This window comes from Muntiacus reevesi, chromosome 13 (genome assembly GCF_963930625.1).
Source record: "Muntiacus reevesi chromosome 13, mMunRee1.1, whole genome shotgun sequence".
Taxonomy (NCBI): domain Eukaryota; kingdom Metazoa; phylum Chordata; class Mammalia; order Artiodactyla; family Cervidae; genus Muntiacus; species Muntiacus reevesi.
In genome coordinates, this window is record NC_089261.1 from 37374013 (window position 1) to 37388484 (window position 14472).

Here is a 14472-nt window from a genome sequence, read left to right on the forward strand (position 1 = left end):
TATCCATAGATATGTAAATATGACTGCTAAAGCCAGGAACATTACAAGTAGCAGATGGACATCCAATATATGAGTAGAGGAGGAAAAACTGAAAAGAAACCTTATCAATCTAAGTGAGGAAAAAGGAGAAAATAAAGTATAAAAATGTATAATAAAATGGAAGAAATAAAATTAACTATATAAATTGTCACGATAAATGTGAAATTCTCCCATCAAAAGGCAAAAATTCTCAGGTTGAGTTTGAAAATCAAATTCAGTTATATTCTCCATCAGGCAGGGCCTCAGTAAAATGACACATTTGAAATAGGGTAATTTGAGAAAGGTTTACTCTGGAAGCTGTGGGTGGGGAGTGGAAGATCCACAAGGCACGGTGTTACAATGGGGTGAATACCGGCAGGGCTGTTACCACTCCGAGGCCCAGAGGGACAAGGGGAGAGTGGGATTGCCAGAATCTGGGAAGAAAGCATCATGTCAAGTAGGACACCCTGCAGGGAGTAGTGGGTCTCAGGTGAAGGTCACAGAGGTGACATCACAGGACAGAGCTGAGAATTAACTTCAGTCTCCTTCTTTCCCTTCCCATTTAACCAGAGAGCAAGGGAATAAGTTGGTGTGGTCCCTTCAAGTCAGCCTCCTTGCAGGGACCAGAAGGATGAATGGTGGGTCCAGAGAGGCAAGCAAACCAGACACCTGTCCCCTGTAACGTCCACAAAAGTCATACTTCAATTACAGCAGTGCAAAAGAAAAAGAGACACAGAAGTACAAAACAGACTTTTGAACTCTGTGGGAGAAGGTGAGGGTGGGATGTTTTGAAAGAACAGCATATATATTATCTATGGTGAAACAGATCACCAGCCCAGGTGGGATGCATGAGACAAGTGCTCGGGCCTGGTGCACTGGGAGGACCCAGAGGAATCGGGTGGAGAGGGAGGTGGGAGGGGGATCGGGATGGGGAATACGTGTAACTCCATGGCTGATTCATGTCAATGTATGACAAAACCCACTGAAATGTTGTGAAGTAATTAGCCTCCAACTAATGAAAAAAAAAAAAATTAAAAAAAAAACATTACAGCAGTGCAGAAAACATTGAAGAAAGGAAAGGTACGTAGCTGTAACAGGATATTGATAGGACTTGTTCTATTATCTACAAGTTGTGGGATTTAGGCTGGACCCAAAGCTAGGGAGCTATGAGCTCCCAAATGGGAGATTACATGTTTTCCCACGAGAAGTCGAGCTGCCGGAATATCCCCCCAGGACTTACTAATGGGCACACCAGCTAGTATCCTTTTCTTCCCAGTCTGTGAAAAGGGAGATTTAGGGATGGGGAACAGTGAATTTTAGGCCTTAAGGAAAGCAATATTTCTGGAGATAAGAACTTGAAGAGATACGCAAAGGTTGTAAACCAGGTCACTTGTGTCCAGTTTTTGACTGGATACTTGCTGAGTTGCAAAACACACAGGTCTAATCAGGTGATGCCACCAAAGTAGTGAATAGTCAGAGAGTCCTTGCAAGAGTAATGTGATCTCCTGAAGGATAGGTCATGCCAGACTGTGGACACTGTGCCTCCTTCTGGCCTGGAGAGCCTTGAAGATGGCCACTGAGTGAACCCTGCCAGCAGGGTTTGAAAGAACATTGGCGAAGTATAACCAGGATGATGAGACAACTGTCCTCCCATTCCAGGGCCAACTTGATGTGGCCAGACATTATGGAGGATCTTATACTTTTTCTGGAGTAGATAGAATATCAGCCACTGTGTAGGATAGCTATATCACATTTCAGGCTTCCCCCAGTGGCTCAGTGGTAAAGAATCTACCTACAATGCAGGAGACACAGGTTTGATCCCTGGGTTGAGAAGATCCCCTGGAGGAGGAAATGGCAACCCACTCCAGTATTCTTGCCTGAAAAATCCCATGGACAGAGGAGCCTGGGGTGCTACAGTCCATGGGGTCACAAAGAGTCGGATACAACTGAAGCAACTTAACACACATGTCACATTTTAAATGACTCCTCTACAATATATTAATACATGGACAAACAATTCACACAAAGGCTATTACTAAATTAGGTACTTGAAGTGCTTAAATTAACCACAGTGATATTTGTGACAATAGTAAAATACCATCTAAATGGCCCAAAACAGTGAATGGTGAAATGAATTACTCATATATCAACTAGATGAAATTTAATTCCTAAAATATAAATTCTTTAAATTGTACTGCAAGATAGGAAATTATATTGTCAAGCAAAGAGAGTGGCATAGAAAAATATTCCTGGTCTATGACTGGAACAGTGTAAGAGAGGGCACACATCAATGAGCAAATACAAGAAGGGAGCACAAATAGGACTGAGGTCTTAGGCTCGTGGAATGTGGATGAAGTCTTTTTTGTAGTCATCTCTTTTGCTGTCATACAGTTGCTTAAATCTTCAGCAATGAATGAAATCAAAGGCTTAAAACAGAGAAATAAATGGGTGGAAGTAGAAGAGACAACCATTAGACAACCCTTGAGGAATTTTGCTTTAGAGGGAAGCAGAAAATGGGGTGATGTCTAAAATGGGCTGTGGAGTCAAGGGAAGGGAGGGGCTTTTATGAAGATATGAAAAGAGTTACATATTTTTGTGCTGATGGGAGTGATCTGTTAGAGAGGAGAAAAACTGATGCTGGAGCAAAGCCCTTCAGCAAAGGAGAGGAAATGTGACCTACTCTCAAGTGGAGGTAAGCAGGGACAGGCCAGCAGCCACATGGAGAATGGGGGGGAGATACAGGTAGGTTGGCTGTTTGATGGTGAGAAGTTGAGGAAATTCTATTCTGATTGATTCTATTACCTTCAGTGAAATAAGAAGCCAAATGATTAATCAACTAAGAATGGGGTTTTTTGGAAGTTTTGAGATAAAAGGTGAAGTATTAAATGGTCTCTGAAATTGAAAGAGTTAAGGGACGAAGACAGTATGGTAGAATTTCCTGAGAAAACGGAGGATCTTGGGTAATAGGCCTTATTGACATATCCCATGCAAGACAACCTGTTTCAATTATATGATATCAGTGCCTTGAACACACAGTTTTTCTTTTTCTGTGTCTCTTAAAGAATCCAGTTTCAGTTCTATAAATTGCTAGTATCCTCCTTTTTCATTTTATATGTGAACAATGATGTTGAAAGTACACTTGAGAGCAGTTGTCTTAAAGTATCAGCTTACATCTCCTCTTTGAATGTTCTATCATTATACCAGAACATCTTCTGCAAACAGAATAATCCGACCCTAGGCACTGATGCCATCACCCATCAGAAGCCAAGACCTGTGATTTATGGGTGTGAATTAGATCATAGACTCTCAAGAAAACTGATACCCCTCAGGAACTGCAAAATTTAGAAATTTGTATCATTTTGCTCAGGATGAGTGATGTAGGGTTTTTTTTAATGTAATGGCTCTAAGTGAAGACAAGGCCACACAAATTGCATGACTAACTCCTCTCAAAAGTTTGATATTTTTTTGCAGCCTACACGCTGTTGTCATTAACAGTACTTAATACCAGTGAGGTGGATATGATTGCACAGTGGAATTTATTCTAAGTGGATCAGGAAATGGGAGAGAGAAATGAACATATTAAAAGGAAAACCAAATTTAAATACTTAAAATAATTGACCAGGAAAAATGGTCAGTGCATATTTTATCTTTTGTTCCTTTAAAAATATGTGTTGTATGGAAATTGTGATGAGCAGAAAAGAACAGTTCAAAGGTACAGGTACCTAACTGGGTTTTCCTGTCAATTTCCCCAAATGTCTAGCTCATAGGCGCCTCTATGGTCCACCTCTGCACAGATGAAAATCTTTCTTTAACAGACTAGAAGTCAGAATTCTGAATATTTATAGCCTGAAGTTACTGTCTGTGAATCTGGTAGCTTAGACCAGAGAATGTTGTTTTGAACACTGGTGATTTAGGCACTTTCCAGATAACACTGAAATGACCGTTTTTAAGCACTTGCCCAACTTGTGAAAAAAATTTAAAATCTAAATTAAATCAGTAGTGAACTGACATTTTTTGCATGCCAAGGTAATGTCCGAGATGATACCCAAAGTGAAGGTGGAAAAAGAGTGACGCTCATCCTGCTCTCAGGAAAAGTCTGAACTGACACAACTTTTTCAAGCAAACTTGATAAAATGTTCTCCAAAGTCTTAAAACGTTCATTTATTTAATCAAAAGTATTTATTGAGTGTCTTCTATATCAAGTGCTAGAAATTATATTCTATCAATAAGTGAATAAACGTTACACAAATAATTACAAGGGCAATGGGCCCTGTGAAAGAGAAACCCAAAGGACCAGAGTGTTAGTTCTGAGAAAGTAATTAGATTATACAGTTACAAATAACTTAAACAAGGAGAATACTTACATGTCAACAAGCAGGGGATTAAATAAATTATTGTATATCCATGCAATGGGATAATATGATGGAAATAAGAGTAAACTTACAGAAAAATACCTAACGACATGTTAGGTATATGCTTATACCTAACATACTGTTAATGGAAAACATTGCTATAAAAGTGTGTCCAGTATGACCCAGTTCAGTGAAAATGAAACAAAACTATTTCTAGATCTCAATCTTTATCCGTCATCTATGAAAGATATACCAGAAAATACTACCAATGAAAATTGCTGGCTGGGGATATTATAGCAATAGCTTCTTCTTTGTGCTTATCTTCGTGAACATTGTTGTAGTTTGTAAGAAGTAATAATAGTGAAGAAGTATAGAATTGGGCACGGGATAAGTGACATTTGAGAGAGAAGAGCTAAGGAGAGTATTATTCAACCACTCTTCTAAATTACCTAGAATCTGTTCTTGTATTAAATTAGATCAACAGAATACAATATTACCAAAACACATTTTTTAAATCCCCTCCAGAAATGCTTTCACCAAGTTATAATTGAATGTTGAGCTCAACTTTATTAAGGCAATCTGAAGAACATTTTTTTTCTTTTTTTTGTGGTGAAGGGAAGTGCAGCGTTTATTATAAGGTGCCAAACAAAGAGTCCAGGACAGTTAGTGCTGGAAGAAACCAAACTCCCATATGGGTTTCAAGAAAGCAGTTTTTAAATTGGAGTTTGCTTGATTTGCAATGTTGTGTTGGTTTGTGCTGTATAGCAGAGTGAATCAATTATCTATCTATCTGTCTATCTCAGTGTCTCAACTCTTTTTTTAGATTCTTTCCCCATGTAGGTCATGACTGAGTATTGAGTAGAGTTCCCTATGCTATACAGTAGGTCCTTATTAGTTATCTACTAAGAAAACATTTTTAAAGGCCAAGTGAATGAGGGTGGTTACAGGGTGTGTGATTAGCTTGTGCGCAATTCTCTGATTGCTGGTGAGGTAACAGGGTGGTGTCACAGGGGTCAACATTATCAATCCGTAAACTCCAGTAGGCCTGAGGGCTGCATACTCATGTTCATTAAGTTTAACACTGCCCATTTGGTGGGGGTTTTCACACCCTGTAAAACAACTCAGAGTACTATTATATAGGGACTTCAGAGAGGAGCTAAAGCAGATAATATAGGCGAGGGATCTGTCCCAGGAAGGTCCCAGAGTCCTGCTCTGTTACATTAAGACTGCATTATAGCTCAACTTCTCCTCTGTCCTACCCATTTCCCTAACTCCTCCATGGTGCTAATGCTAAATGCCCCTCTCCCCCCGCCCCCACCTGCCTCCAAATCTGAGCAGACACGTCTCCATTTGAGAGCCTATTTCGAGGGAACCAGACCCAAGATGCCATCCAATCTGTTCTTCTTGTTTCTAAAGTAAGGTTGTATTGCTATAAGCTTCCCTCTTAGATCTATTTTTGCTACACCCCACAGGTTTTGGGCCATTGTGCTTTCACTTTCACTTGTCTCTAGGTGTCGCTGATCTATTAGTTGCTTAGTAGCTTATTGTTTAGCCTTCACATGTTTGTGTTTTTATAGTTATTTTCCCGTGATCAGTGTTAGTCACTCAGTCATGTCCGACTCATTGTGACCCCATGGACTGTAGCCCACTAGGCTTCTCTGACCATGGAATTTCTCAGGCAAGAATACTGGAGTGGGTTGCCATTTCCTTCTCCAGGGGATCGTCCTGATCCAAGGATGGAACCTGGGTCTCCTGCATTGCAGGCAGACTATTTACTGTTTGAGCCACCAGGGAAGCCTCCCCTCCCCCTATTTTTTTTTTTTTTTTTCTTTTTTGGTAGTTTATTTCTAATCTCATAGTGTTGTGCTCAGAAAAGATGACTGATATGATTTCAGTTTTCTTGAATTTACCAAGGCTTGCCTTGTGGCCCAGCATATGGTCAATACTGGAGAATGTTCTGTGTGCACTTGAGAAGAATGTGTAGTCTGCTGCTTTTGGATGGAATATTCTTTAAATACCAATTAAGTTCAACTGGTCTAAAGTGTCATTTAAGGCCTCTGTTTCCTTGTTATTTTCTACTGGATGATCTGTCCATTGATGAAAGTGGGGTGTTAAAGTCCCCCACAATTATTGTGTTCCCATCAATTTCTCCCTTTTCGTTGTTAGCATTTGCTTCACATATTGAGATGCTCCTCTGTTGGGTGCATATATATTTCAGTTCAGTTGCTCAGTCGTGTCTGACTCTTTGTGACCCCATGAACTGCAGCACACCAGGCTTCCCTGTTCATCACCAACTCCCAAAGCTTGCTCAAACTCATGCCAATCAAGTCAGTGATGCCATTCAACCATCTCATCCTCTGTTGTTCACCTCTCCTCCTGCCTTCAATCTTTCCCAGCATTAGGGACTTTTCCAAGGTGTCAGTTCTTTGCATTAGGTAGCCAAAGTACTGGAGTTTCAGCTTCAGCGTCAGTCCTTCCAATGAATATTCAGGACTGATTTTCTTTAGGATTGACTGGTTTGATTTCCTTGCAGTCCAAGTAACTCTCAAGAGTCTTCTCTAACACCACAGTTCAAAAGCATCAATTCTTCGGGGCTCAGTTTTTCTTTACGGTCCAACTCTCACATCCATATATGACTACTGGAAAAACCATAGCTTTGACTAGACAGAACTTTGTGGGCATGTATATTTATAAACGTTATATCTTCTTGGATTGAACCTTTGATCATTATATAGTATTTTTCTTTGTCTAAGTCTTTGTTTTAAAGTCTATTTTGTCCCCCCCCCCAAAAAAAATCTATTTTGTCCAATATGAGTATTGCTACTCCAGCTGTCTTTTGATTTACTTTTTCGTGAAATACCTTCTCCCATGCCCTTACTTTGAGTCTGTAAATGTTCCTAGGTCTAAAGTGGGCCTCTTGTAGACAGCATATATACAGATCCTGTTTTTGTATCCACCAAGCCAGGCTCGGTGGTACATTTAATCCATTTACATTTAGGGTAATTATTGATATGTAGGAATGAAAATAAATTAAGACAGCCTAAAGAGACCTCTGGGACAACATTAAACACACCAACATTCACATTACAGGGGTCTCAGAAGGAGAAGAGAGAAAGAACCTGAAAGAAAATATTTAAAGAGATAATAGCTGAAAACTTCCTTAACCTGGGAAAGGAAATAGTCAACCAAGTCCAGGAAGTGCAGAGAGTCCCAGACTGGATAAACCCAAGGAGGAACACACTGAGACACATAGTAATCAAACTGACAAAAATTAAAGACAAAGATAAATTATTAAAAGCAACAGGAAAAAATGACAAACAGCATACAAAGGAAATCCCATAAGGTTATCAGCTGATTTTTCAATAGAAACTCTACAAGCCAGAAGGGAATGGCACAATATTTTTAAGGTGATGAGGGGGAAGAAACTACAACCAAGAATACTCTACCCAATAAGACTCTTGTTCAGATTTGTAAGATAAATTGAAAGTTTTATAGACAAGCAAAAGTTAAGAGAATGCAGCACCACCAAATGAGCTCTACAAGTGCAAAAGGAACTTCTCTAGGCAAGAAACACAAGAGAAGGAAAAGACCTACAAAAAATAAGCATGAAAAAATTAAGAAAATGGTGAAGAACACTTTCTTAATCTTTGGCAAAATTATAGTTCAAAATATTGACACTTACTGCTCCTTTTATTTACTTTTCTCTTTTTTTTGGCTTTGCCCCAAAACTGTCTTGTCAATGTCTCCTCAAAATATTAACATTTCATATGTGATGTGTTTAAAGTTCAGAGAAATTATGCCCTTTTATCATCTGCTCACTAAATATCTATTAATGAAGCCCAGTTATGGTAACTTTGGGGGCAATTATTTACCTATTGGTTTCTGATAATCATGTGATCTTTTATTTTTCTTTTTTTGGTATACCAACAAAACTGATATCCCCATGGCATATAGGATCTTAGTTCCCTGACTGGTGATTGAACCCATGCCCCCTGCATGGAAGCTCAGAGTCTTAACCACTGGACCACCAGGGAAGTCCCATGCTCCTTTGATAAAGAGCCACTGGACAGGTTTTTAAGAGAATTGATTCCAGGAAAGAGGTTACTTTTCATTGAGCTTTTATCAAGCAGCACACATTTGAGAACACATCTTACTTCCTGTTGCCTTGTCTGCCAGAAAGATTAGCGCTAAATTCAGGGATCAATTAACGTAAAGATCTAGCTCCTGGTACAACTAGTTCTGTCCTGTTAAGTGACATGTGCTACTCATTTTTATTATTTTAGGCTCTTCTGTCTTTTAACAGGCAAAGTCCCTCAAATTGTCTTTCTAAATAGACATGCAAGGTAGAGGGATGTCCAGATGCTCTATAGTAAGTAAACATAAAAAATCAGAAGTTAGTACTCTTTTGCTCTTTGTACATATCCATAATACTAAAGTTTTAAAATCGTCATCCTTGTAATAGTCAACATGCTTTTCCTAACTTGTTTAGCCTTTTACGTGAATAGTGAAAACATTAACTTTATCTCAGCCTCCTTGAATTATATAACAGTTTTAAACAGAATCTTTACTGTAACTTCATTATTCTTTTAGTAAACTGTTGGTCAAAACATTAGTTTTTCAGACAGCATATTGTTTTGGAAAGTTTAAATTAATGAAATACATTTTCCTACCATAGAAGGAATATTGAGAGAACATTTGAAAACTTTTAAGTCTAGTCAATTCTGGTTCCAGCTCTTTTCTTTTAAATCACTACTCCTTCTTTCTGTATTACTTTTGTGAGATAACTTTAACCTTTAGGAACACTAATTTGAGATGAAATTTTGTATTCTCCTAGTGACTAGGAGGTGAAGTGTCTAAATGACCTTTTTCATCTCCAGGGAGATGACTGCTGTAGGTCAGGCTTGAGGTCATTCACTAAAGAATTACAGAGAAAGTCATAGTTTTGGCAGATACAGATAAAACTACCACAGATAAAGCTGATGCTTCTGTGATGAAAGAGAAAAATATATACTCCTCCCCTCTGAACATAAATAAACGTAGGCTATAATCAGCCAGTTTTGGTGGTGTGGAGTTTAAAATATTTCTAAATTTGGTACACATTACCATATGTGGTCAGGTTAAAGTTATTGATGTCTGGGAACATTTCTGGGAAAACAAATATTTCCAAAAAAAGATAAATAATCTTAGAACTGTAGAGATGGAAGAACTCTATGGTAGTCTACTTGGTATCTAGAAAGGCTAACAAAGAGTCCATAATATGCAGAAACTCCCTCCGGAAAATGGAAGTAAGATTGTTTTTGCAACTTCTTGCTGTAATGCACTTTTATTCGGCCTTTGCATAAAAGAAACTGATGAAAAGTAGGAATTTGCATGATTACCGCAATACATGATTATGGTAATCAGTGTTGCCCTGTCCTGAAAACTGTCTTGTCAGTGTCTCCTTAAGATATTAACATTCCATATGTGATGTGATGTGATAATTTCAGAGAAATTATACCCTTTTATCATCTGCTCACTAAATATCTATTAATGAAGCCCAGTTATGGTAACTTTGGGGGCAATTATTTACCTATTGGTTTCTACTAATCGTGTGATCTTTTATTTTTCTTTTTTCAGTATACCAACAAAACTGATCTCCTTTATTTTCAGATCATGGATAATCAGAGGAATAGATTTACATGAGGATTGTAGGCCTAGGATTAGGCGATTGAATTTTTAACTTTCATGTCATCTTTTTTAATTGACTTTTCTTTAAACAGATTCTGCCACACTATACTTGCTCAGTTTATTCTTTTTTAAACTTAGAAGTAGAATTTTACTCTATCTGCTAATTTTATCTTAACACTTCTAGCTTGTAAATTTTTATTTAAATTTTATTTATTTAAATTTTTATTTCATCATCTATACTACTAATTAGCACTCCCAGCTTTATGAAGCTAAAATTTTAACAAGATGGCACCTCTATAAAGACATAAGCACTATTCATTGGTAAGAATATAACATAGTACCATCACTTTGGAGGTGAATTTGGCAGTGTCTTTTAAAATTAAAATTGAAAATGCAGGAACCCAATAAATCCATCACTAGATAACAGCTCTGGAGAAAAAGTTGAATATATGTGCATGGAGACAAGTACAAAGAAGGATTACAAAAAAAAAAAAAAAAAAAAAGAAGGATTACAGCACTGTTTGTAGTGGCCAAGACTTGTGGACAGCCTAAATGTACATCTGTCAGGGAATGGCTAAGTACTATGGATATATTCCTTGGGAATACCCTGTAGCCATTAAAATGAGCAAAGCAGATTCATGTTTAGTTATGACATAAAGAATTCTAAGACATACATTGAGCAAAAACACAAGTTACTGAAAGTTAAGGAAACATGATAGCATTTAAGTAAAGATACATATACTCATCGGGCTTCCCAGGTGGCGCATTGGTAAAGAATCTGCCTGTTAATGCAGAAGACATGGGTTCAGTCCCTGGGTGGGGAAGATCCCCTGGGGGAGGAAATGCCAACTCACTCCAGTGTTCTTGCCTGGAAGATCCCATGGACAGAAGGCCATAGTCCATGGGGTCGCAGAAGAGTCAGACACAGCTGAGCACACACACATATACTCATACTAAATAATACTGTGTGTTTTCTATGGTGTATATATACATATGTAAATGCATAAAGGAAAATTTGAAATGATATACACCAAACAGAAAAATGGTTTGATCTGGGGAGAAGTGGGAAGCCTGGGATTGGGAATTGAGTCCAAGGGATACTCTCACCATTATCTGTAATGCTTTCATTTTCTCCAGAGATATTATATAACTTAGTATTATTGTACAAAGTTAATCTTTAACTAATTAAAGCCCAACAACAAAAAGAAACCTAATTCAAGTTATCAATTAAAATGTTTAAGAGGAAAACATCCTTAAACCCATATTAAAAACATACTTCTTCATTTTATAGAAATGACAAATTAAGAAATGGGAAACCAATTGTAAGATATTGGCTGCCTAAAAAGTCCAGGAACATCTCTGACTGGAGGAATCTCAGCGTGCCCTTGTAGAAGTTTGGGGTGGGTGGTGATGGGTTAGTTACTAAGTCATGTCCAGCTCCTTGTGACCCCATGAACTGTAGCCCACCAAGCTCCTATGTCCATGGGATTCTCCAGGCCAGAATACTGAGTGGGTAGCTGTTCTCTTACCAACCCAGGGATCAAACCCAGGTCTCCTGCATTGCAGGCAGATTCTTTACCATCTGAACCATCTGGGAACCCCAAGAATACTGGAGTGGATAGCCTATCCCTTCTCTAGGGGATCTTCCCGACCTAGGAATCGAACCAGGGTCCCCTGCACTGTGGGTGTATTCTTTACCAGTTGAGCTACCAGTGATGCCCCTATTTTATTGTTTATTTCCAGTCTGTTGCAACCACAAGCAAAGCTGAAGTGTGTATATTGACTAAAAAGTTCATTCCTGTTTTTCCATGAGATTTATATATGTATGTCTCTGTGCCCATCTGAGAACTAGAACACTGTTTCTGATTCTAGGTTTAATTTGCATTTCTTTCACTCCCATGTTTTATATTTTATTTGTACTTCTTTTTCTATGAACTTGTTCATGGTCTTGTTCATGGTCCTTTGCCTGTGTTTTCTCACTAACACTTAAGGTCTCTTTGTTTCTTAGATTAATTTTGATTCACAGATAATGTGAATTTCCCAGCTTGTCATTTGTGTTTTGGCTTGGTTTAGAGTGGGGAGGCGTGGCACTGTAGGGGGTACTTGTGTTAAATTGATGTAATTGAAGGGTTCGTTCATACAGCTTTCCAAAAATTAAGGAGCAGTCTGTCCCAAAGGTAAATTCAGGTTCCCACTTCTTGCACTGTTGCTTTAAGATGACAGGGGTTTTTTCCGCCTATATTTTGCCCATTAAAAAAAAACAAAAAACTGCCTTGTATTGACACTCAGGATGTCCCCCTTTAATGTCAAATAAAGAATTGATGGACAAGGTGATTGGAATCTCTCCAATCTGAGCAGACCACACAGAAGATAAAGTATAACATAAAGAAAGAACCTTTCTGTAAGGGGCATCTTTGAAATGTATTCATTATTAACAACAATTTATTTGAATGAAATTAATATAAGGACAGCTGAGCTCCTCTGATTTAACAGCTTTCTCCATCCAACTCTTACTATAGTATAGAGCTAATTAAAAAACATAGAACATATTACTTCTAGCATCCCTCTCTTTAATAGGTAAAAGAACAAGGCATTGTAGTTGTCCAGTGGTCCTCAGGGAAGCCCAAGATAATTTAAGGGTAAAAGACATCATGAAATTTTTATTTTTCTGATTTTAGGAGTTGATTCTGAGAAGGCAAAGTCATAGAGCTTATGAGAGGAGACTGATCACTTGATTAATACAGTCAGATGCCTGAAAACAGCACTTGATTGTAACTTGACTATCTATTTAGAGTGACAGTACAATATTTAAAAATAAAAGGCCTTGAGGTGGCATAATTAAGCTTCTTGGCTATTTCAGGAACTTCAGTATGTTTGTTGTTACTTACCTGTTTTAAGAAATCAAGGACACAAAATCAATATAAAGCACAAATCATTATTCTGAGACCAGAACCTGCCACGTAGGAGGGAAGGTTAACAATAACCTTTTCCTGCCTCTCGTAGAGACGGAATAGAGGCGCTCACTCTGCTGATGGTCATGTGGTGACTCGAGAACTGGTTAGATGATTTCTGATATACTAGGCTTTGGAAGCCAGTGATTTATGTATTTTAGTAAACTTTCATAAGGAAATGGGCTTAGTGTGATTTCTTTCAAAAACAGTTAACATTTAGAGTTCCACAGTCATTGATCACACCCACGCTTATTGATGTAGATAAGAAGTTTGGTTTTCCAAAACAGCTTTCTAAAATGAAACTAGTGCATGTGTTCATTTAATATATATATTAGTTCAGACTTTGCTTATTGCCACTAGGTCCAAGAATATAGCAATGTTTAGGGCAAAAAGATCACTTCCTTTAAAGCACTTTATATTCTATTGAAGTGAGGTGACTGATAACATATAAGGAAATGAATAAATAAGATACAATTTTAGATAATAAGTTTTATGTAGCAGTGAGTAGCCAGTGGTTATTTTTATAAAATAAAAATAATTTGACTATCCAAAGTAATCAGTACTAACATTTTAATATATTTCATTCTAATATGGGCTTTAACAAATTTAACAAATGTAATATTATTCTATAGTTTTGCAAACTACTTTCAATTCACAATATATTACAAGCATTTGTATTCTCTTACAAAACTGTCTATGTGGCTTCATGGAACACATTGGTTTCTATAACTATAACATGATTTATTAAAATTAATTTGCTCATCTTTAATTATTTAGATTATCCTTCATTTTTTCCTCATTTTGATCAATGTTGTACTGAACACGAGGGTTGTTAAATATATATGTATGTGATTTTTTTCTTGAGAGTAAATTTCTTACACTAAAACTATTGGCCCAAATTATATTTACATAATTTCAAAAATTTAAGAATGTGATGCACATATTGCCTTTTCAAAATGCTACAATAATTTATCCTCCAATCTGGCAGTTCTTGAAGTTTCCCATTCATTCTGTCCTTGGTAACCTGCGGTAATATTATTTCTTTTCTTCTCTCAATTTCATAGGAGAAAATTTCCATTTTTATTTCAACATGCATTTCTTTATTTTTTCTAAGATATAATTCACATACCATAAAATTGAATATACTCTTAGTATATTCACAAAGTTGTGCAACCATCCCCACTACAACTCCAGAGCTTTTCCATCACTCCCACTAATGGTTACTCCTCAGCTGCCTCGTCTCCCAGCCCTTGGCAGTCACTCATCTGCTTTGTGTTTCTGTGGATTTTTGTCTATTCTTGACATTTTGTATACATGAAGCAAAAGTCGCTCAGTTGTGTTGAACTCTTTCCCACCCCATGGACTATAGTCCACCAGGCTCCTCTCTGTCCATGGGGATTCTCCAGGCAAGAATACTGGAGTGGGTTGCCATTCCCTCCTCCAGAGTATCTTCCCAACCCATGAATCAAACCCAGGTCTCCCAC